Below are 23450 nucleotides of genomic sequence, written 5' to 3' on the forward strand. Positions count from 1 at the left end.
GTGACTCTCTGACAGTTACGTGGGACTTGGCTGGCTTGCTTTCTTGGTTATTTTTGTACTGCCTCCTTGTGTCATCAGGCTGGATTTATCTGTTTTGTTCCACAGAGGGACAGTTGTATGGTCCTGGGGATGGGTGTACAGACAGTGTTCATCATGTCACTATGTTAGACCCTCTAGATGTGGCACCAAGAAGGTGTGTATTTTAAATACAACAGGGGTCCCAGCTAAAGCTCTTTATAATGTTCCTGCCCATATAGAAGCTTTCAGGCAATGTCACAGCCAAACTCTCATGTCAAAGGATCCTGAATCCCGGCAGCTCAGACTGTCTGAGCTGACCTTAAGGAAGTTGCCTCCTTTCTTTTCAGGCTTTTGAAACAAATTTAAGCAATTCCTGGTAGTAAAGGTGAGGAACAACGGAGTAACCAGAGCACAAATTGTGTGCAAAGCAAGAGTTAAGAAATATTGCCCCATGGAGAACTGGACCTGTAATTTGTGCTACAAATCAACAGAGCATGCAGAAGTCAACATGTCTTTCAACACACCATTTCTTGGGGGAAATGTTGGGGTCAGGAACTCTCCCTGAGGTAGATAATCTCTCTTCTCTTTGTCACTCCTTCAATTAAAAAAAAATACACCTGCCCCAATGTCACCTGGTTAACTTTTAATGGAAAGAATTTGTCTTCAGGGTTCCTCTAATTCCAGCCCACTTGGTCAACCTCCTGTTGTTTCCTACCCAGACAAATAATAATTGTGAACTGAAACCTTCATTTGGTAGAAATGCCAGATCCTAAGGATCAAGTGCAATTTGTTTGCTCTTTATGTTTACATTCTATCTATAGAGAAAGTGTACTGTAGTCCTATAGCTAAGAAATGGAACCAACTTGATTCCTGATCATTTCATTGCATTTGAAATCTTCCCTTGGATTCCCAGTATCTGTAACCTTTTGGCTGTGATCATTTCTAAGGGTCGCCTGTGCTCTGGGTGGTGTCTAGAGAGGCTATGGAGACCATTGCTGGAATAACTGTGTCCAGCTCTGGGGTCTACTCTTTAAATAAATGTTGAAAAATTGGAAAGGGCCCAGAGTACAGCTACACAAATGAATTAAGGTCTGGAAAAACGCCGTACAACAGGAGTCTAAAGGAAGTCAACCTCTTTAGCATATTGAAGAAAATGTTAACAAGTGATTTGTTCCTGAGCTATAAGTACCTGCACAGGGAAAAGCTACCTGAGGACTCGAATCTAGAAGACAAAGGCATAACAAAATCTAATGGCTAGAAATTGAAGTCACCAAGGTTCAAAGTGGAAATCAATGGCAGATTTTTAGCAGTGACTCTAAGCAGCCATAGAAGCAGATTGCCAAGAGTTGTAAATTCTTCATCACTTGGAGTCTTTAAATCAAAGCTGGATCTCATTCCAAAAGATGGGGTTGAACTGGAGCATAAATGGTTGGGTTAGATGCAGGAATCGCTGAGTGAGGTTCTCTGGCCTTTGTTGTGCAGGAGGCCAGACTAGGTGAGCATAATGTTCCCATTGGCCTTAAAATCTACCAGGCTGGCAGAGGAAGGTCAACATGAGCCCAAGGGCTGGAAATTGAAACTAAACAAATTCAGACGGGAACTAAAGTGTGAATAAGGACCCATGAGAGTAATGAACCATTGGAACATGGTATCGAGGGTTGTGGTGGATTCTCCGGCCATTTTTAAACCAATTGGATGTTTGTTTAAAAGATTCACTGTCGGAATTATTTTGGGCAGTTTTCTGGCCTGGGCCATGCAGGAGGTTAGACTAGGTGATTACAATGGTCCCTTCTGGCCTTGGAATCTATGTCTTTATAACTAGCAGCTCTTGAAGCCAGATGACTTGTATTCTGGAACATGTCCTTATTCCACTTTCTAACCAAGGAGCAGTGTACACAGTAGTATGGCCCCCCTGAGCTAGATGTGTCCTGTGTTTATAGCCAATAGAACACCATGCTGCCAGATGGGTGGACTGACTGACCAACTGGCAGACTACCTAGCGGCTTGGCTGCGAAGGATAAAAGGCTGGGAAGTCCAAGCAGTGTTTCACAAGCAATGCTGCTGCTTGCGGGATGCTAAAGTTTCTTGAGTCCTCACAGAACTGAGGCTGAAATGGGAGGTTCCCTTCCCAGAAGATTAAGCATCGTTTCCTGTTGCCTAGGAATCATTCAGGTTCCTGTTTTTAGAGAAGCCCTGACACACCTAAACTGGCACCCTTACTAACCTCAGAGGCTCCAGGAGCTCATTAGCTAATAGGTAGGTGGCAGTAGGCTGATTAAGGAAGAATCTAATTAATTCAAAGTCATCGCGACTTGGGGATCTGAACAATAAACTTCTTTAATTGGGCTTCCTCATCAACAGTGCAGCTACTAAACAAGATGAATGGAAGACATTATAGATAGGGCCCTACCAAATTCACTGTCCATTTTGATGAATTTCATGGTCATAGGATTTTAAAAATCATAAATTTCATGATTTCAGCTATTTAAATCTGAAATATCAGAGTGTTGTAATTGTAGGGGTCCTGACCAAAAAAGGAGTTATAGGGGGGTGGCTCGCAAAGTTATTGTATGAGGGGTTGTGGTATTGCCACCCTTACTTCTGCCCTGCTGCTGGCAGGGCGCTGCCTACAGACCTGGGTGCCTGGCCAACAGCCACCACTCTCCTACCACCCAGCTCTGAAGGCAGCGCAGAAGTAAGGGTGGCAATATTGTGACACTCCCCCTAAAATAACTATGTGACACCCCCCCACTCTCCTTTTGGTCAGGACCCCCAGTTTGAGAAATGCTGGTCTCCCCCATGAAATCTGTAACGTATAGGGTAAAAGCCCACAAAAGGCCAGATTTCACAGTCCGTGATGCGTTTTTCATGGCTGTGAATTTGGTAGGGCCCTAGTTATAGACTGTTGTTCTATTTTTAATGTTAACGACTGTCCCATCAGTAGCTAACCTTTAGGGCTGTGTTCAACGCCTTATAATTCAATGAATTAGCAACACTGTTTGTCAGCTGCTCAACCAAGGGAATTTATTCTCTTTCCCATCCAACCTTTGGCACAGTGGGAACCAACTTCCCTCCTGTTAGTCACAGGGATACCTTGATCACTTGGTCCGTAAGGAAGGTTTAATGCTCCTGCCACAGTTCTCCCTCTTTCCCATGGGAGCATTAGTGTAATCGGACCTATTGAGAGGAGAATAAAGAACACTTTTTGGTAATCAGCAGGCTTTACTGGAGCTAATAACTGCAATTACAACAGGATTAGATTGTAGACATTAATGCAGCCAAGGCACCGAGAGAGAGAGAGAGTGAGTGTGTGTGTGTCAGAATCCACACCCAAGTAGGATTGTGCTCTGGTCTCCCTTCCCCTCCTCTGCTCCAGGAGTGGGAAAAGCCACTGAACCCGAACTGCAGTTCTGTAGCTTGTCCCACTGGCCTCGCTGCCCTAAGCCAGGCCACAGTTCTGTACCTCTAGGTATGGGGCCGTTATCCTGTATATAAACAGCTGAGCACCCAGTGGCCAAAGGCTGGGAGCTCTTCCTCAGCCAGGGCTCTGGCTGCAAGCATGAAACAAACAGAACACCCATTAGATCCCAGATGTCCTTCTGCAGAGCAAAGCGACCCAAAGAGCTTAACACACAAAGGTTCTGTGACCTCGTCAGGCACCGAGACCTTGTCAACATCTGCTTTGGCAAGCGACATGGTGGCCAGTGAGAACCGGCATTTCCCTGCAGGAAGGTGCTGAAAACCCCCAGGTTATCACTCCTTGGTGACTTCCTTGCCTGGGTAAGTGAGGAGGCTGGTAGTGGGTGTCCTGGTTCAGCACACGGCCAATAGGCATGCTCCCAGGGATGGATTTTCTGCACCCATCATGCCTGCAGAACCTGCGTTTTCTCATGCAAGAGGTGCCCTTGGAAAGACACTGGGACCTGAGTAACCAAAAATGACTCTGGACTCACAGGTCAATTATATTTTTAGTGCAAACAACTGGCCTTGAGCTGCAGCTTCAGTTCCCTCTTCAAAGAGGCTTATCAGCAATTGCTTCCTCCGTCCCCGCATGCTCCAGTGAAACAATATCTCTTCGGGGGTGGGGGGTGTCCATCTGCCCACCTTCCAGGCTGTCTGTGCAAATTCATGCAAAGCTCCTTTGGGTGCCTCGGCACCAATCTGCTAACAACGCCGTGACAAAGGGTTTTCTTTGGATGATGATGATTGGAACAACACTCGACAGGCAAAGCTCTTCTCGGCATGCTGCTAACGCAGGGCGATGCTATCGGGAGGACTTAATTCTGTCAACTTACAAAGGATAAACTTTAGTTCATGTCTCAGCGGAAGGCTCAATGTGAGGCCATTATTCTTGCACTTTGGCTTTCCCTTGTGTTGTTTAGTCTCTGGCTCCCTTCCGGCCAGGATTCTGTACCCGCATGGCTGCCAGGGCCAGGGGCTCAGGAAGTGTGTGGAGCAGACCTGAGCGTGTCATCCCCATCTCATGCTAGGCGTCTGGGCATATTATTGGCTTCCTCACACTCATTTTTCCACTTCTTGCCCCTGGTAGCATAACTGCCATCTCCAGCCACTAGCAGGGAGCAACATTTAAGGGCTATTCCGTATAATCCCTGACGAATACCTTTCCATTGGAAATGCGACTCTGCCAGGGTACAGCATTTTGCCTGCGGCTCTTTGGATGTCCCTGTGGGGGGGATAATTGGAAAGTGTCCCTGCAGTTCAGCTCCACCAGCGTTAGCTGCGTTGGGAGCCCGTGTGTGGACAGGCTGCCATCTGGCACCGGCATTCCCAGCTGTGCCAGTCGGAGCTGGTCTCCTCTTTTCTCTCTCATTGTTTGTTAAACCTGCTTGTTGCATCTTGTCTTCAGGCAGGCAGGCAGGCCCTGACCTGAAGGACTGACCTGTGTGGGTTGTGCCCTGCACAATGTAGCCCTAATCTGATCAGGGTCTCTGAACACTACCACAATTCCCATGATCCCATACCAAAATGGGACTGAGCAAGCTGGTGTCTCTCTGCTGGGGGATAGTGAGGGGAGGTTTTAAGGTAGGAAAACTAGCATCATAGTCAATAGCGTCGGTACCCACGAGACCTGAGGGAGGGGACAGCCTGAAATGAGGATAGTCCAAAGTGCTGAGCTTAAAGGCACTCAGTACACATTAGCTCCATTCTTTAATTTAACAAGAGTGTGTTTGTTCAAACTAGCAAAGTATTAAATCGCCCCCCCAAACCAAAATTGGAATCAAGTTGGTTCAGCAGTTTAGCTTTTTTGATATTCATTAACCACATGTTGTTATATACTGTAAATACATACTGGAAAAGTCAATATATATTTTTATAAGTTTCAAACAAATGTAATATAAGAACATAAGGGACACTGTACATTTCACTATTTGAATTCTAGTCAGGCGTCTACAGGAATCACTATTGTTTTGGAATAATAATAATAATATAATTAATAAAGCTCTATTGACATTTTTGTTAACTTTGTATGTATTGACTCATGTTTGAAGGTTGCAATAAAGAGATACTATATGCATAAGTGAAACCCAATGCCAGCTGTGTCTGTGTGGGGTTGTTTCAGGTGTTCCAGTGAAATGCACCAATTAGCACAGATGGCAATTATCAGCCGATTAGTAGTTTAAGCTCTGGCAAGGTGTGACATGTGTCAATGGTTTATTAAGTAGTGTGCATGCTGAAAGGAGAACCTCCCCTCCTGCTGCAGAGATGGCGGGTAAGGCGGAAGCCCATCTAGTGATATTTTTTGCCCAGTCCATCCTGGGTACTTCCTTGGGTGAAGACCTGTCTCCATCTGCCTGTTTCCAGAAGCTGTTCAGGAAGCGAAGGGTCCTTCAACATTATTCCAAAGAGCGGGTAACCTTGGAGCTATCAGCAGTGCAGTCTCACTGTCAGTACAAATGCAAACTGTCTATTATGCATGTTGCTGGGATAGAGGGAAAGCCGCTGTAGAGTACTGTGCGTAAAGCCGACAATTGTTTTATTGAGTAAATGAAAGCAGCATACAGCCAGCACGTTAAATGCAAACTCAGCACAGAAACAGGCCTTTAGAAATAACTGATTTAGTGTGACTCTTCGTCAGCCCCGATCTCCTCTCTCAAGGGGCCTGAATATTAATGCTAATCTACAGAAACGAAATCCCCTTTTCAGCATCCTGACAGTAGCGACAGCTGCTAGAAGGAAGCTGAGCGGAAGCTAAAATGGGTGAACTCCTCTGTGCTCCCCACAGTCTACCAATTAATTCAGCCAGCCTCCACCTGTAGCTGTCTCAGCAAATTATATGGGCACTGTAAAGAAATCATCAGAGGCTTTAGCAAGTCAAGGGGACAGTGTACTTGCCTCTCCAGCTGGGAAATAAGGCCCCAGTTCTACCAGCACCTTACTCCTGACTTCAGCAGGACTAAGGAGGTGCTTAAGTCATGTGTATGCTTGTTTGCAGGAGTGGGGGCCTACTGCTTATCTCTCTAGCAGAGAAGCGTCGGCTCCATCGGTTCTCCTCTCCTCTGTGCCAAGGGACTCACTGGTCTCCTCTCTAGGATCCTGCAGAAAGCGTGAGTCCGTGTGCAGCCAGGAGAGGGGAGCGAGTATAGACCACCGATCCAGGATCTTTGCCTGCGGGCCACTTGCGCTCAGCTGCGGCCTGTGTGACATCCTCAGGGTAGTATATATATTGTCTGCATGCTGCCCACATAACACTTAGAGAGCTGCATCTGCAGCCCACAATGGTAATAGATTGAGAGCCACTGTCCTAGAGGCTGCCCTGCTCTGGAAGGGGCAGACTGCACAGGTGGGGCCTGACTCCTTTAAACATGGACTGAGGAGTTTAAGTTCATGCCTGTCCTGCACAGATGGGCGTGCTGCTCATTAATCACTGGGTGAGGAAGCGCTTTTGCTACACCCCAGCCTCTCCGAGGGAGCTTGCCAGCTGCGTGGTGAAGATGCTGCCTTTGTAAATCAAGCCCGTTATAACTGAAATCTTGTCATATTGGGACCAACCCTCCACTGGCTGCATGTGGCAGCACGCGGCAATAACTGAAATCATTAGCGGCTGCCTCCCTGCACGTGAGGGAAAGGTCAGCTTGAAAGGAAAGGTTAGCAGGGGAGGCGCTGGGGCTAATTGGAGACAAAACTAAGGTTTAAAAAAATTGTTCAGGTGACGACACAACTGACCGCTGCCCAGAAATACAAACCAATGCCTGACCTTCGCCTTCCTCCGGGGATCAGCAGGAGGAGCAGCCTAAACACTGAACTTCTGCTGGTTTGTCTCTCTTTGGGGGTGGGGGTGGGGGTTGAGCCAGAGGTGCCCAAGATATATCCCTCCTAAAAGATCATGTGACACTTTCAACATGACAAACATGCATAGTTTGGACCTCCCAACACCCCCGGCACACAGTGGGACGTACCATTGCTCCCACAGCACACGGTGAGCTGAGGCACAGAGAGATTAAGAGACTTGCCCATGGTCACCCAGAGAGTCTGTGGCAGAGGTGGGACTTGAACTCAGATTGCCTGAGGCAGAGTCTGGAGCTGTAAACCCACAAGACCAGCTCCCATCTGTTGCCTGACAAACCTTGTCTCTAACTTAGTGTTTCGTGTGAAGAAAGGAAAAAAGAAAGGAAAATTGCCAAGAACGGAGTTGTTTCAGCCCACCACCTGTCTGATTAGCTGGCATTAATTACTGGTATGAAATGGGCTCCTTCACCTCTGCAGTTCAGGCAATAGTTCCACAGCTATTGGATCTCCGTCTCACTGAGCCACACTTGAGCAGTTCCCTAAAGTGGAGGCTGGTTTTCTGGTTTATTGGATTAAGCTGTTGTATTGAACAGTGTCAATGTCTCTCCGCTCTACTCGCGTTGGACGCTTTCTCCTTATAGCTGTTCACAGTTTTATAACTGGCCCCACTGCAGGACTGGTTACATAAGCTGACATTGACTTTGATGTTCTTTCCTCCAACCCCCTAGGCTGATGCAGCTGACTGGTCTGCAAATATTTTCTGTACAACACACCAAAACCCCTGTATCAACTCACTTCTCCTAGAACAGATCCTGCAGCGCAACAGAGGACAGCATCACAGCCCCATCCATTACCATGTGTGTGTCTTGCATATGCAACAACGTTCTTAGCATGGTACCGACCTCTCCCAGGAGGAAATTACCCTCTGAAAAATATCTGCAACAAACACAGCAAACATCCTGGCTAATTGTAGCTGTCCAGCCCACCAAAGGAAAACCACTGTGTGCTGGAGCTACAACTGCTACATTCAGGTTTGCCTTTGATAGCCTGGCTGGATCCTCCCGAAAGATCTATCCCAGGGGTTCTCAAACTTCATTGCACCTCGACCCCCTTCTGACAACAAAAATTGCCAAAATATTCCCCCAAATCCCATTGCATTCATGGAGCTGTGCCAGCATCCATGTGGGTAGGTCCATGCTCCAGACCTGGTGGATGTGACATGAGTTGACCTTGGCATATTCCTTCACCAGAGTGTGATTACGTGCCATAGGGAGTAATGAGACAAGGTGGGGGAGATGTAATAAATACATTCCATGGGTGGCATACCCGAGCCCACTTATCCACTGATGCGTTAAAAACTCCCGCACCCCAATCTGGGTCTAGTCTGGTTATGTGATATGTCTGTACCTTGTGAACCTTGTAACCGATACCTGTAATCCCCCATAACTCAAGCCTGACCCCAGATGTACAGTATCTTCCCTCTTAACTTGTGTATATTTAATTTTAAACATTAACTTTAATAAAGTCTTTAACTGGACCAACTTCTGTTGGTGGCAAAGACAAGCTTTCCAGAGCTCTAGGAGAGGTAATCAGGGTGACACAGCCCTATAGGAGGTGGAACATATTGTTATGCATAAAGGGTTACGGTTGCAGGAGACCAGTTAAAGTGAACTGGGCCATTAACACCTCTGCACTCACAGGACAAAGGAGGGTTAGTAGGTTACAAATTATTGTAATGAGCCATAAAACTAGTGTCTCTGCTGAGACCAGGCTTTTTGGTGTCTAGGATAGTTAGGAATGTGAGTTCCCAGGCTCCTCTGTGGAAGGGGTTGTGCAGGTTTCCTTTGAGGAGGAGGACTGAGAGAGCCAATGTGGCGTGATCACGTAGTGAAAAGTGTTCGCCCACAGGGGACAGGGTGTTTTTATCTTTTACCATTTTCCTGTGTGAGTTTTCTCAAGAGCACAGGAACTGGCTGGTTTCCCCCCGTTGCTGTTATTGGGGCACTTAGTGCACTGCATGGGGTACCCACATGTTGTGTAGGATTCTTGGAACTGGACACTGTGTTGACTGTCACAGCAGTGCAGAGATGGCTGCCAGTTTTACAGCTGTTGTTCTGACAGGGTCTGATGCTGCTTTGAGTTGGCGGGTCTGGGTCTGTGGGGAGCTTGGCAAGGCTGGGGCGTTGCTTGAAGGCCAGACGAGGGGGGTTTGGGAAAGATTTGTTCAGAATGGGGTCCCCATTGAGCATGGATTTTATTGGAAGTAAGAATGCGTGGGAAGCTGGCATGGTGCTTCAGTATTCCAGTGATGAGAGCTTTAGAAATAGCACCGCTAAATTAGTCATGGAGAGAAGCTGCCCAGATACCATGTTGATGGGCCTGGGGCAGGCAGAAAACCATGTCACACAGTGCCCATGCCATCCATCATCTCTGCTGGATGCCCTGGGAAGGGGCTCCCGCTAGGGAACCAGACTCTGGTAGCATGGCACGAGAGGGAATGGCTAGCTCCGCTCCCCGGTGTTCGCTGCAGCCTTCATGCTGGCAAGAGCCGTGGGGATGCCCTGCACCAGCAGCTGCAGAGAGCTGCAGTGGGGCTCCTCCCCCAGCACTCTCTCGTGGAGGCATTCCCAGTGCCATCACTGCCGGTGCTTGCTGAGCTTCGCTGACCTTCGGCAGGGGCGAGGATGGAACCGTTCCCTTGGCGTGCTGGGATTAGCTGCTTTTACCAACTGCTGTGCTTCAGGGAATGGAGCTTAAACCTTAGTAGCTGCTCCAGCACTTGGCCTGGTGACCTGAGTAAGAGAGACTGGGATGCTCTGAACAGGACTGCTGAATGCCACTGTGACACTGTTCTGAACAGCACTGCGGCCCTAAGAACAGCTGCTTAGCATGAGTCTGGCCCCGTACGGCGGCGGCTACGTCTCAGGGGCTAGCTGGGCAGAAGGGAATAGGGACTTGCTCCCCGAGCAAAGCACTGACCTCTGGCAGCCCCCCAGGTGGTGCAAAGGGCAGACACAGCCTCTTGCACCTCCTTGTTCTGCTGTCACAAAGAGTGATAACGATCCAGATGAGACCAGGCCTGGGGAGCAGCCATGCTGAAGGTCAAAAGTTTGGGCCTGTCCACTTAGCAGCCAGTAGCTGTCCCCCTCCCCCAGATCCCACGCTGCCCTAGCAAGGAGATAAATGGAACGTGGAAGGGCCACCACCCCTAGTTTGCTGCTACAACCTCTCTTAGCCCTGCACTGACAGGTGTAACTGTATATTTCTCTGGTGATGAGGTGAGGGATCGATAAGCCGTTATGGCAGAGATGACAGTAAAATACAAGGTGAACCACAGGTTAGTCAGGGGAAGGACTTGGCAGTTTACAGGTGCCACCTGCTCTGGGAGGATTTTCCATATATGTATTGAGTGTTACTGAGCAAAATGAATGGCTGGCCCTGCAGCATCTGGCCATGCCCAGCACTGAGGGCAATGGATTCTCCTTCCAGATGTGCTGTTCTCGCTGCTAGCTGGAATCAACTCTGTAGTTCTGTGTGTTTAAAGGAAAATGAAGGAAAGTCCCAGATTTTTTGCCTTTTACGGTCTCCGAAATGCAAGCCGTTGGGCAACCAGCTTCCCTCTAACAGATTTGCTTAAAAAAATAAACCACCAGCATCAAATGACAAAGCTGATGTAAGCTTTTCCCGAGTGTTACACTGCAGCTAGGATCAAAGCTGCTGGACAGAGGGAGCCCTTTGGACTGCAGCAGAACTGGGCAATGTCAGCGATTGGCCCAAACAAACTGGAAAAGCGGCTGCAGCAAAGCAGCAGACTGGCTGGGGAGCAGAGCTGGTCAGCCAGGTCGGGGCCTCCCAGGGCAGGGAGACACTAGGCCTCTGCCACCAGCTCCTGACAGGTCTGGCTTCCTTTCTGGAAGATGCGTTAGTCAGAGGCTACGTCTACACTACAGGATAAATTCGAATTAGCTTAAACCGATTTTATAAAACAGATATTATAAAGTCGATTGTGCGCATCCACACTAGGCACCTTAATTTGGTGGTGTGCGTCCATGATCCGAGGCTAGCGTCGATTTCTGGAGCGGTGCACTGTGGGTAGCTACTATAAAATAATGAGGCCAATAACGTAGATTTGCGTCCACACTAACCCTAATCCGATATAGTAATATCGATTTTAGCATTACTCCGCTCGTTTTGTAGGAGTACAGAAATCGATTTAAAAAGCAGTGTAGTGTGGACGGGTGCAGCATTAAATCGATTTAATGCTGTTAAAATCGGTTTAACAGCGTAGTGTAGACCAGACCAGAGACGAGTCACTGGGCTCAGTGCAGGGGTGACTGGGTGGCTGTGCAGAAGATCAGAGTGGTTGGGCTAATGGTCCCATCTGCCTGAAACTCCACGAAGTGCCCCAAGGGCCCTGCAACTATTGCCGTCTGCTCACTCCTTTGTGGAGTCGGCTCGCATGGGGGATGAGGGCCCAACACGCTCAGCTAGGGCTGCTGACCAGGGTACCCCATGTGAACCTGCCAGGAGCTCTCCTCTCGAAGGGCATTGCCCAGCGTTATTGCCACTGACCCTCGGCCTTGCTCTGCATGGAGGGCTGTGAACTCCTCTCACTCAGTGGATGCTGAGACTGGCCAGAGAGGCAGAGAGAGGAGCCAGGCCAGCCTCTCCCTTGCCATAACTTCCTCACAATGGGAAACCCTCAGCTCCAGTTCCTAATCAGCACTCACAGTAAGTTACTAGCAGTTACCTGAGCCATTATCACTGGCTTTATGGCCTCATTAATAATCATTGTCCAGAAAGGCGCTGTGATATTTTCACAGTGAGAATCTATTAACCCATTAGCTGGAGGTGAACTGCCCTGTCTTTGAAGTTCCAGCTCGTTAATTGGCCAATTGCAACAAACAAGGACATTTGCCTAAGTTTCTGGACTTGCTGGGCCTGTCCCATGACCGGCATTTGACCCGTTCCACAGCACGCTGCCTTAGTACAAGACCTGTAATGAGCCATGGCGATTATATGGGTAAGTCGTGCTTCCCCCGCCACTCCTGCAAATGGACTGTGCAATCTGATCTCCGAACAAGCAGAGTAATTTGCTGGGATGGCGGCTCCGCCTGTGCTCCTGTGCTGGGCTTTGCTGAATGGTCTATGTGCTCTCAGCCATGCAGAGAAAGGCAGGAAGAGGAGGCCTCTCTCAGTCAGAGTGGGCTGGGCTGCAGGAGCAGAAATGGGGGTTCCCTGCAGTAAGGGGAAATAAATGTCTGTCACCTCTTCCACCTGGAGCAAAGGCTGGAACCAATGTCCTTGTGGGCATGTGGTTTGGCTGTTGCAGGGCAAGTTCCAGTCTAAACGGAGATGCAGGCTGGTCTTGTGCCCAGGCCTGGGCTTCTGCTGAAGTGGGTTCAAGTCCCAGTTCTGCCACAGACTCCCTGTGTGACCTTGGGCAAGTCCCTTAACCTTCATGGCCTCAGTTCTCCCCCTTGTACAGACTCTGATGCACCAGCTCCATGGTTTGTGCAGAGGAGTATACCAGACTGTAATGATTTCATTGCCACACGCAGCAGCTTGACCAAATCATGTTCTAGTATCCAGAAAAAGGTGTCTTCAAGTGAGGCACAGCTCTACAGCTAGGGAAACCAGTGTGGCTGTACTGACCTCCTGACACCAGCAGAGCATGCTGAGGAACTGCACCATTGTTCGCAGGGACAGTCTGTTTGACACCTGGCAACAGAAGGGAGTTTGGAATTTCACTTCCCAAAGGTGGAATTATTATTGTTGTTGTTATTAAATGATGAGTATTATGTGCGGTACAATGGAGACTAGAGGCCCCAAGCTGGTGGGAGGGGCCCAGACAGACCCTGTCCCACAGACAGGTAAAGGGGGAAGGGGAAGGGGAAGGACTTTGCCCCAGGACACCCCACATGTGACTAGAATATTGTAAAAGTGTGTTCTGTGGTTCTTCCCTCTGCGACAGTTTTATTTATTCCAGATGCATCATTGATTTCCTAACTCGGTTTCCCTGTCAAGTCCTGGAATCCACAGGAAACTCGGACAAAAAACAAGTTACCTGAAAATGTTAAAGATACAGTAGAAACGTCCTCAGAAAAATGATAAACAATGAGGAAGAGAAATGCTGTGGTTGCAGCCTCTGAGGTTCCTGATCAGTCAAGATTAAATGCCCAGGCAAATGCGAATGCTTTGAGCATGAGACAACAGCAGCCAGGCCGAAGATCTGCAAAGCAGAGGAAGGGCAAACCATCAGGTTTCCATTACACCATCTGCTGAATTGTGTTTGTTGCAGTAGCCCCTGGATGCCCAGCTCCGTTGCTCTAGGGCAGCACACACAGGTACCGCGCTCTGCCCAGGCTGGACATGGTCTGTCGGCTGGACTGTCCCGGGCTCTTGGCTGCTATCTTTGCTCTATACCTGGCAGTGTGGCTAAGTCACCGTGGCTGGGGAACATTCACGTTTAAACACTAGCAGGGCGCAGAGCTTGCTGCCAGCTGCCCAGAACCATGGGCGGGTTTGCTGGGGGAGGCGGGAATGGCCTTAGAATACAGGCCAAAGCTGACAAAAGGGGCGGCGGGGGGGGAGGGGGGGAGATACATCTGCTACCGAAGAAGGAACTCAGATGGTCTCCCTGTCGGAACACCCCCCCTCACTGCCCCCCCCCCCCGGAAGTGCAGGAAATGGACTTCTTCCTCCTAATCTTGCTGCAACACCACACGCCTAGGCCTGCTAGGCCTGTTTGAGTAGCAGAGACCCTTGGAAATGAGCAGTGATGAGTGTGGACACACTGGCCCCTGGCTCCCGGAAGGCAGTGATGGGGCCGGTTGGCTTACTCCCCCGTCTCGGCTCCGTGGGGCCATGGCAGGAGAGCGCAGGAGGGCAGGCTGCGTTTTACAAGGCACTGCAGGAGGGCTGCGCCTGCCCTCGCTGGAAGAGCTGTCGCCGCGGCTCCTTGGCTGCACTCAGGGTTTGTGGGGGGGACAAGGAAGAGTTCCACCCAAAGGTCACTTGAGTTGGACCCTGGGAAGCAGCCCCGTAATGGGACAGGTTAGAAGGAGACGTGATTCTGCGGACTATTAATGAGCCCAGGTCTGGAGGGAGCGTAACATTTAAATATGAACAATTGCTAATTATCATGAAGATCCTGCACCATCCATCATCCTAATCAGCGATTTGTCAATGCAAGTGTCAGGGAAATGGCTGCGTCTTTCCTATTCGTATTAATCTCCCAGCATCTCCATGCTAATGAAGCGAGTGCGTCACTCGCTGGATCCTAGCCAGCTGCTTTCCAACCCCCCACCCTTCGCCCCTGCACTGTGGCTGTGGGGTTGGGGGCAGTGGCTAGTACTTTGGAGCTTTCTTTAAGGCCAGCTTTCAAGCTGCTAACTGCATTTGGCTAATGAATGAAGCTTCGTGCTCTCTGCTTCCATTGTGACACTGCGAAGAGGGACCAGGCCATGTGCACTGACAACACCCACCTGGTGAATGCCCAGGCCAACAGCATGGCTGGCTCCCAGACCAGTGATCAAACCCCTGGCATGACGGGAAGCAGGGAGTAGGTTTAAAAGAAACAAACCCCTGCAGCTCTCACTACAGATGGGTCCTCTCTGAGCGAACAAAGCAACGTCCCTGAAGCAGTGTCATTTGGGAGCCACCGTGTTCCCGATTAACACATAGCTCCGTGGTGTTAGCACCAGGGCCATGCGGCTGCGTCTCCCTGCCCTGCTGGCTCTGTGCACAGCCTGGATCTCTGCTGGCTGGATGAGGGGGACAGGGGGCCCTTGACCTTGCTGGATGAAGCAGCCAGTGGAGGCCAAGTCTGAAGTGACTCTCTGGGGCTCATCTAGTGTCTGCAATGTCCGTCCCAGGGCAGGTGGCCTTTGCAGGGGAGCTAGTGTGCCAGGCATCTGCGCAATCAACCCTTGCAGGGCAGAGGGAGCCTTGGAGGTCTTGCCATTTCCTACCGATGATTGACAATAAGCCTGGCAGCGGGAGATGCCCTTCGAGCACAGGAGCTGTTTAACTGCACAATTAGAAATGAGGTTTTATCACAATGAGCTTGAAAAGCATCTTCCACATCCAACAAAGGGAGGCCTTTATCACGAGCACACACAGCCGCCAGGGCAGGGCAACGGAGCAGCTGTGAATGGGTGTAAAGAAAAGCCAGCCGCAGCATGGGAATGGCACCGGGGGAGGAATGGCGGGTCATGCAGCTGGCAGGCATGGTGCCATGGGCTCTGTTACACAGACACAGCTCGAGGACCGTGTCTCTGTTTGTTCCAGGCCTTATTTTGTGTTGAATTACAACAATCTGCTGCATAATGAGCCCAGTGGCACCACCAGGAGCACAGGATCCCTGGGGTGGTGCCGTGGCGCTGGGGTGCACCCAGCTCACCAGACGGCTGGTGCACTGAGCTGTGATAAAGACGCATGTGGAAGCCAGCAATATATCTCCGGTGACAAGGGGAGCAGAGGAGAGGCACAGTGGGTTATTTATAGGCTTTAATAAAAGCAGAGATAAGACAGCTCGTCAGTCCAAATTTTTAAAAAGCAGAGTCTAATTTACGGAACATAATTAAAAATGACCTTTAGGAGCCTCTGATTTATTAACAGGCCCAGACTCTTAGGGCTCAGTCCTGCCAGGAGCGCAGTGCAACACTGCAGAACCAGCACCGGAGCTGCAAACAGCAGGACCGACAGCCAGGGCCTGGCCCGCCTGGGCACATCCCAGGGGAATGGTCACCTGGGGAGATGTGAGCCCTACGCCCCCAAGAAACTGACCCAGTCTCTCCCTGGATCAAAGCCTTTGGGGGAAGCAGCAGCTTTCCTTAGCATGGCGAAGACACTGGCCTTGCAGGCTTTACTGTCTGCTGCTTTCTCTACAGCTTAGTCCTGCCCCTTTTCTCCACCAGCCGAGCTGTGCCCTTTCCCCAGCTCACCATGTCCAAGCCCCACTTGGCTGGGTTTTTTTTAGGCTCAGACATTTTTAACAAAGGCAAAAAGAGGCCCCGTGCCCCCCGGCTTCGTGCTGGCTGGGCACACAGAGGGGCAGAGGTTGCTAATGCTGCAGCAGGCTTGGAGTCTGTGGTCACGCCAGTGGGCTACATAGCAGCGTCCTCCACCTCCTCTCCATTCTCACCCCCGTAGCACACTTGGTCCCAACCCTAAAGACTGGGGCCCGTGCCCAGGGGACTGTGGCTTTGACACAGCAACTCACTCCCATGCACTGTCTGGTCACAAGGGCAGCAGCACCCCTGGGAGAAGAGGGGGTCAAATTTCTAGCCACCCCATGGGCTCTAGTATAAACCCCATTGTCATATGGCACATTGAATCACCAGCCAAAGCAACTGCTGAATGGAGGAGGAGCAGTGGAGACATTACATCAGCGAGTTCCTTCCCTCTGCAGCCCAGCTCACAAAGCACGAGGGCCCAGGGCTTTAAAGGGATCGAGGTGTTACTGTTCTCAGCATTGCAATGAAATAGGTTTATGATCCCAAAGCGGAAGACGGGCTACTGGCCTAGCTGGACCATTGGGCTGACCCCATATGGCTGTTCTTGGATTCGTAGGAGCACCCGCAGCTCCGCTGGAGGAGAACATTAGGGCTTGGGAGCTTGAGCTGGTCTCCTCGGGGGCTGGGACGCAGCCACGCCACACTGGAATGGACCATTTGCCAGTGAGAGCTGGGCTTGGCCAGCGTCATCACCTAGCGCAGCGTGTAAACCTGGCATTGGACACAAGCGGTTCCATGGAGGGCCAGGGTCCTGCGGCACCTGAGGGAACCCAGTGAGGCATCGGGCTCAGGGGTGGTGGGGGCAGTTTGACACTAAGTTACATTGGACAAATGGACCATGAACTATTTACCCCCGGGTCACAAGGGTGGTGCTGTCAGCTAGTGTGTGCCGCTCCAGGGAGACGCTGGCACTAGCCCCGCGGGAAGCGTGGGTCCCTGCAGGCTCAGCTCACTTGCAGCTGGTGCGGATGCACCAATGAGAGGACCTGGCTGGCCCAGCATCTCTGACAGACCAGCCCACATTCCTGCTGTGTGTGGCCCGGCTGCCTTGGCCTTCGAAGGATGAGGGCAGAGGGGGCCAGCCAGGGCTGAAGGGCAGTAGCAGAGTTGTGGGAGGGGAAGTTTGTCGCAGTTTCCTGCACTTTTCCAACCTCCCAGGCTGCTACACACACACATCACAATCACAATCACCACATGGCATTAAAAATGCTGACTCAGGATTGCAAAGCTGGTATCCTGTGATGAGCAGTTAAAGGCTGTTTTTCAGTGGTGCAGCCTGATTTAAACACAAGTATCAGTGTTTTCGGGCTTGCCTGATCCTTCAGTGTGGCGTGAGGGGAGTGGTAGGTCGTGTGTGGCGGAGTGCAGCCCTTACACAGCATGGGGCTGGCTGGGTAGACATCCTGCTCAGCATGCTCCGAAGATAAACCTCATCTTCCAGGGGGTTTATGGCCAGACAGCACACAGACAAATGCGATTACAGTCCCCATATGGCATAACAGGAGAGCAGTTCACTGCTTTATGTACAATCATAAATGTCTCCATTAAGTTGCACAGTATTTAAATTCCATAATGGACTTGAACTAAAGCGGCGGTCTCGTATCTGAGTTAGAATTGCAGATCATACGTTATGGAGTCACCGCTGCGCAATCCTGCACGTTTCCAGGATGAATTTACAACCAGGCAATTCAGGGTTTTGCTTGGAATAATCTTTTGCTTTAATGATGCCCACTCTTGCTGCTGCTTCCCTCGTTGGAGCCTGGTGCCTGGTGTTCGATAGCAGGCTGCCTCCTCCGCGGAATGGGAACCAAACAGACCCCCTAGGACTGAGCGATACTCAGGAACTGTCAGGCAACTGGTTCATTGATGCCGTGTCACTCGCCACAGCTTGGCAAAACCTCAGAGCCGCGGTTGCTCAGGAGGGGTGACGAGCCTCCAAGGATTCCCCTGAACGCTGGGCTCTGTATGAGGCAGCCCTGCAGCATGTGCCCATAGTATCACCCCACACCCCCAACACACAGTGCATGCATATCCCCTTCTGGGACTCAAACCCCAGTGCAGTGCACACAGGCCAGAGCACAAGAAGCCGTCACTGCACTTTGGCAGTTTCTCTGAGATGGTAAAAGCCAGAGCTAAGCCAAGCGTGGAGGTAAAGAGTGGCGCAGAGGCTGCCATTTGCATCAGCAGCTGCTTTTACTGGGACCTACCAAACCCAGCTGCTGATACCTGATCTATCAGCTATTCAGCTCCAGAGCAGTTCTGCAGCAGCCAGCATCTGCCCTTGAGTGCCAGCCCCTCACTCAGGCATTGGGACCAGCTTCTGCCAACCATGCCCTGGTTATCCAGAGACCCCTCCCCTGTGCAGCCAGATGTTCAGATCAAACCCACTCATGAGTAGAGGTTATTGTGCATGGCAGGGGAGGGGATGGATGAGCCCCTGATAGATGCAGAGCCCTTGCATTCACTGCTGGAGGAGGCGAAGTGGGGCAGGTGCTCAGCATCACCAGGACAGCTGGGCAGTAATTGATGAGAGACTCACACCTATCTCAAGGTAATGGATTCCAAAGACCCAGGGCCAGAGGAGCTAACTGTGTGAAGCAAAGGGCAGCCGGAGCTGCAGGCCCAGTGCTGAGAGACGCTTGCGGTTTGTTTTTCAAGGCGGTGCAGGGAATGATATTCAGTCATGGTGTTTTTATTCTGTTAAATATTTTTAAGCGAATCCTATTAAACCTCAGGAAGAGGCGAGATTGATGGGGCAATGAAAATGCTTTTTGTGAGATTTAGGTGCTCTGGAGCCATGGCAATTGCACCTCTGAATAAATAGCCATTGGAGGCTGTAAATATAAACTTCCCAGGGTAAGTGGTATGTAAATTGGCAATATTGTACATCTCCTGAGAAGAATAGACTCTGGGACCCAGATTGCATTCATTGTGCCTGTTTCTGGACAGAGTTAAATTAAGTGAAGATATAATGCAGTTTCTGCGGGGAGAAGTCCAATTTATTACAATGGCTCATGTGAGCAAGAGCAACAGAGTTATTCCCTCTGCATGAACTCATAACCAGGAGCTCTGAAGCAATCTCTTTGTGTGTGTGTGCGTGTGTGCGCGCGCGCAAGCTTGATGTTAGTGAGGCTCAGGCTATGATGCAGCTGCCTTTGTTATCTCACTCAGAAGTCGATATGCCTGTATAGTACAGTCTGAACTTGAATGTCGGCTCTTCCAGGCTATAGTCTGTCACCCAGCAGGTATGTGGGGCCCCTGACCTACCAGCTACCCTGACTGCACGGAGTGTGGGTCAGGCGTTTGTTCACACACCTAAAAGTTCCTGTTGGGGTGAAGCGCCAGCCCTAAGGGAGGATGCGATTGTACTGGCTGCGTGTGTGTATGTAATACCGTGAGTGAGAACTGACTCTGGACAGCTGTCACATTGTGCCTGCTATTGGTTCAGTTGTGTTAATTAATTTATTGCTGCTCTAACCTTCCCCTGCAGAGGTTAGGCTCAGGCTGGCAGCCAGGATGGGAACACTCTCTCCTTTCAGGTCACTGGGGTTTGTGCAGTACAAGTACAGCAGGGTCACACACACGTTTGCTCACTCCCTCTCCAGTAACTGCACAATGGCACCATCCCAAGTACACTGGCAAAAAAGAGGAATTTGGGTAATAAAAGCCCATGAGCTGTAGTCTAAAGTCATCAGGTTGCAAACACACGTGAATATGAAGAAGGTCGTTAACTTGACAAGTTACACGAACTCTGATGATCTTCCAGCTGTGGCTCAAGGGACTGGTAACGAAGACATCAGATCTACTGAAGTCCTAGTCCTGCCAGAATAATTCCATGTTCAATTTCCCACCATATCCTGTGGCCAGGCAATGCTAGCCTCTACACGGCAGGAAGCCCCTCCGACGTGGCACAGTAAGCTGGAGTCGTTTCAAACAGCAGCTGTGGCTTTGGCGTCCCCTAGCACTCTCCATGAATGAAAACATGGCAGGACTGATTCAGCATGTGCCTTTCTGGGAGAGGAACTCACATGAGCCAGATCAGACCTGGCCTTTTCGGGAGGTTGAAGCATGTTATGCAACTCCCCAGCTTTCCTCAGCCACACAAGAAACGTCCTGAGCCCTTCTCATTTGTAGCCTTGGAAGTCTCAGTCCTGACATTACTAGTGAGGGACATTGGTGCTGGAATTGCCCAGAATGAAGAATGGCCTTTGCAGTGATGTAGCCAGTACACTTCACTCATCGCGTTAGAAACACGTGGCAAAATGTCATGCTTAAGTGGAAGGGACTAGCCTAATACCTGCCGTTTGGGAAGATCCCTTTGATCTCCACTGTCTATCAATCAGCGTCAGGAAATGCAGTTGCTCGCATTAAAATAGCTTTTGGCAAAACAATAAGAAAGCAACCCCACTCAACTACCCAAGAGAGATCCTGGGGTTCCAGGGGTCCACAAGGGTAGGGTTTGAATCTCTCTCCTTGGTACACAGAATTAATAATTTCACCCACCAACTGAAGGTCCTTCCACCGTCACATAGTGCGAGATTTGCCTGTCTAGCCAATAAGACAGGCAAAGGGTCAGAGAGAACAGACTCACCCAGAGTCACAAAGCCAAGCAGTGGCAGAGCTGCACTTCAGATCTCCTGAGTCCAGTCCAGTGCCTGGCCACTGGTCCACCCTTACTGCTTTCCAGCAGGGCGGAATTTGTTAGCCGAGCCACGGGTGCCCTGAGGATGGCAGTCTCAGTGGGGCAGACCATTTGATACATAGCAGTTTTATAGCTTCCTGAAAGTTTTCCATTTTCTGTTAAGATATGTGATAGTATGTTTAATGTCTGCACTTGGGCCAGGTCCTCAGGGTTATGTCTAAATTGATGATGTCTGAATCTTGTTTTCTAAAGTGCCATGAGAACTGCTGCATTTGTCTGCAAAGAAGAAAGAAAGTTTTCCAAGGGCCTGTTACATTTTCATCTTTAGGATGTATTAATTGCGTTGCCTGGTAAGCTTGGGGTGGCCCTCAGCTCTTTAATTTGTTTTCAGATGTTGACCCATTGTGTTGCTGTATAAAGCAGAGTTGTACATTAAATCGTTACATTGTCTTGCATGGAAATGTGATGTGTCAAATGTCACATCGCATTCTGTCAAAATGTGATGCAGCCATAATGAATCAAACTTCCGAAAATAAACTTTCTTCTCTGAGCAGACGCATCACTGTCAATTTACAGTCTGCCACACAATGGCCATTTCATGCAAATTACTTTTGCCAGCAACTTGCAGAAGTGGATGTTTTCTGTTGCTATTTATAACATGGGTGGGGCTGCAGAAGGGAGGGAAAGACATCGCTACCCAAGTACATGTTACAGAGACAATGGAAAAGCCCCAGTCCAATCCATATACACAGCGCTGCCTTTGCTGGGTGCCTGTCACGACACGGGCTGTGCCACTCTGGGCACTCTGCATGAATATGGCATCGCTTAACATAATAAAGAGTTAGTATTGTACATTAGAGTACAATGAGTAGAAGAGGACTAGAAAATTTACCAGGTCTTTAGCTGGTGAAAATCAGTACAGCTCCATTAACTTCAATGGAGATATGCCAATTTACAGCAGCTGAGAATCTGGCCCTACATATAAGCAATATGGCTGAATAAAGGTTGCAAGGGAAATGAGGGGTCTGGTTTTTGTAAGCCAGCAGAAGGTGAGGGTGCTCAGGACCTGGGGACGTCTGGTCACGTGTGCTCAATCCTGCAGAGCGCTTTGCTCCTGGCTTCAAGATCCCTTCCCTTTAGCTGCTGGATTCCTCAGCATTAGCATTGCGCAGTGACACAGCCTCTGGCGTTTTATGTCTCCGGAGATTTAGTTTGTTTTTATACATTTCATTTTAGCCACAAAAAAGGGCGATGCAAGGCCAAGATGGAGAATTAGAGACAGACGTGGAAAGAGAATTCTTTGCTCTTGCACATGAATATGACAGTACAGCTACCGGATAAAGTCCCTGCATTCTATAAAACATGTTTAAGTGGGAGAGTGAATTGTTCAAGGTATTTTAACCATGAATGAAGAACTAAATTAGGCTTTAGTGCATTTTGCTGTTGTTGTCTCCTGTAAAACAGGATAATTAATGAGGGGAGATTTGATGAATAATTTAACAGTCAGCATGTAAAAACAACATTTTTGAATGACAATTTATTTTTAAACAATCCCCACCCGAATCAGCGTGCATGAAGTCACTCTAAAAAAAACTCACCTACTTGTATAATCTTTGCACTAAGGATAGAGCTGCACCATGATACCAGACTCCTGCACAGCCGAGGCTGGCCCAGGCTTGTGGGGCAATGGAGATGTTCAGAGCCATGGCTCTGGGACCCTCCCCCCTCATGGGGGCCCTGCTAGCCTGAGTCAGCTGACCTGGGCCAGCCAAGGGTCTTCTATTGCAGTGTAGCCATACCCTAGTCCAGAAAGGACCGCCCCCCACCCCCGACAATTACTTAGTAATTTCCAAGCTGGAACAAACTGCAGGCTATGTTTGCACAGAGCGTGATCGGAATTTGCATCAAATGGCAGCACGTCCCAGATCGCTATGGAGAAGGGGACAGGAGAGCAAAGTTTAACAGCATCTTCATTTTCAGCGTGGCTGCTGAGCCAGCAGCATCAAAGGGCTTGGAACACAGACGGCCTCCCTTGGAGGCAGTTTTCATACAGCCAAGATGGGGAAAGACAATTCTAGTCGGGGGATGGGGAGGCTGGATGCTGGAATATATTTGTAGATGCCGACAGGAGCCTGAGCAGATTCAGAGGCAGAACTTTCATGCTCACCCAGACGTACACCAAGCGACAGCTGCTGCCTCTCCCCCAGGCTCCCACACCCACTTCCCCAGGCATCACCCTCCACCAGGGCAAGGCTTGGTTAACACAGGCCTGACCCAACATGCAGGAGCTTGGTGGGGGCTTGGAGCTGGAGCTCAGGGCCCATTGTGAGAGAGGGTCTTTGCAACCGCTTGGGTCTGCCCAGTGGACGTGGCAGCTGAATTCAGCTGGATGTCACCCTGCTAAGGAGCGATGCTGCCACCTTGTCAGGGAGGGCGAATGGACGGGAGAGCCGGCCGTGAAAGGCAGTTTGGCCTTCTGGAGGTGGCACTGGCTGGTGGCTCCAGAGAACTGGCATCTAGTC

This window comes from Gopherus flavomarginatus, chromosome 22 (genome assembly GCF_025201925.1).
Source record: "Gopherus flavomarginatus isolate rGopFla2 chromosome 22, rGopFla2.mat.asm, whole genome shotgun sequence".
In the NCBI taxonomy this organism is placed as follows: domain Eukaryota; kingdom Metazoa; phylum Chordata; order Testudines; family Testudinidae; genus Gopherus; species Gopherus flavomarginatus.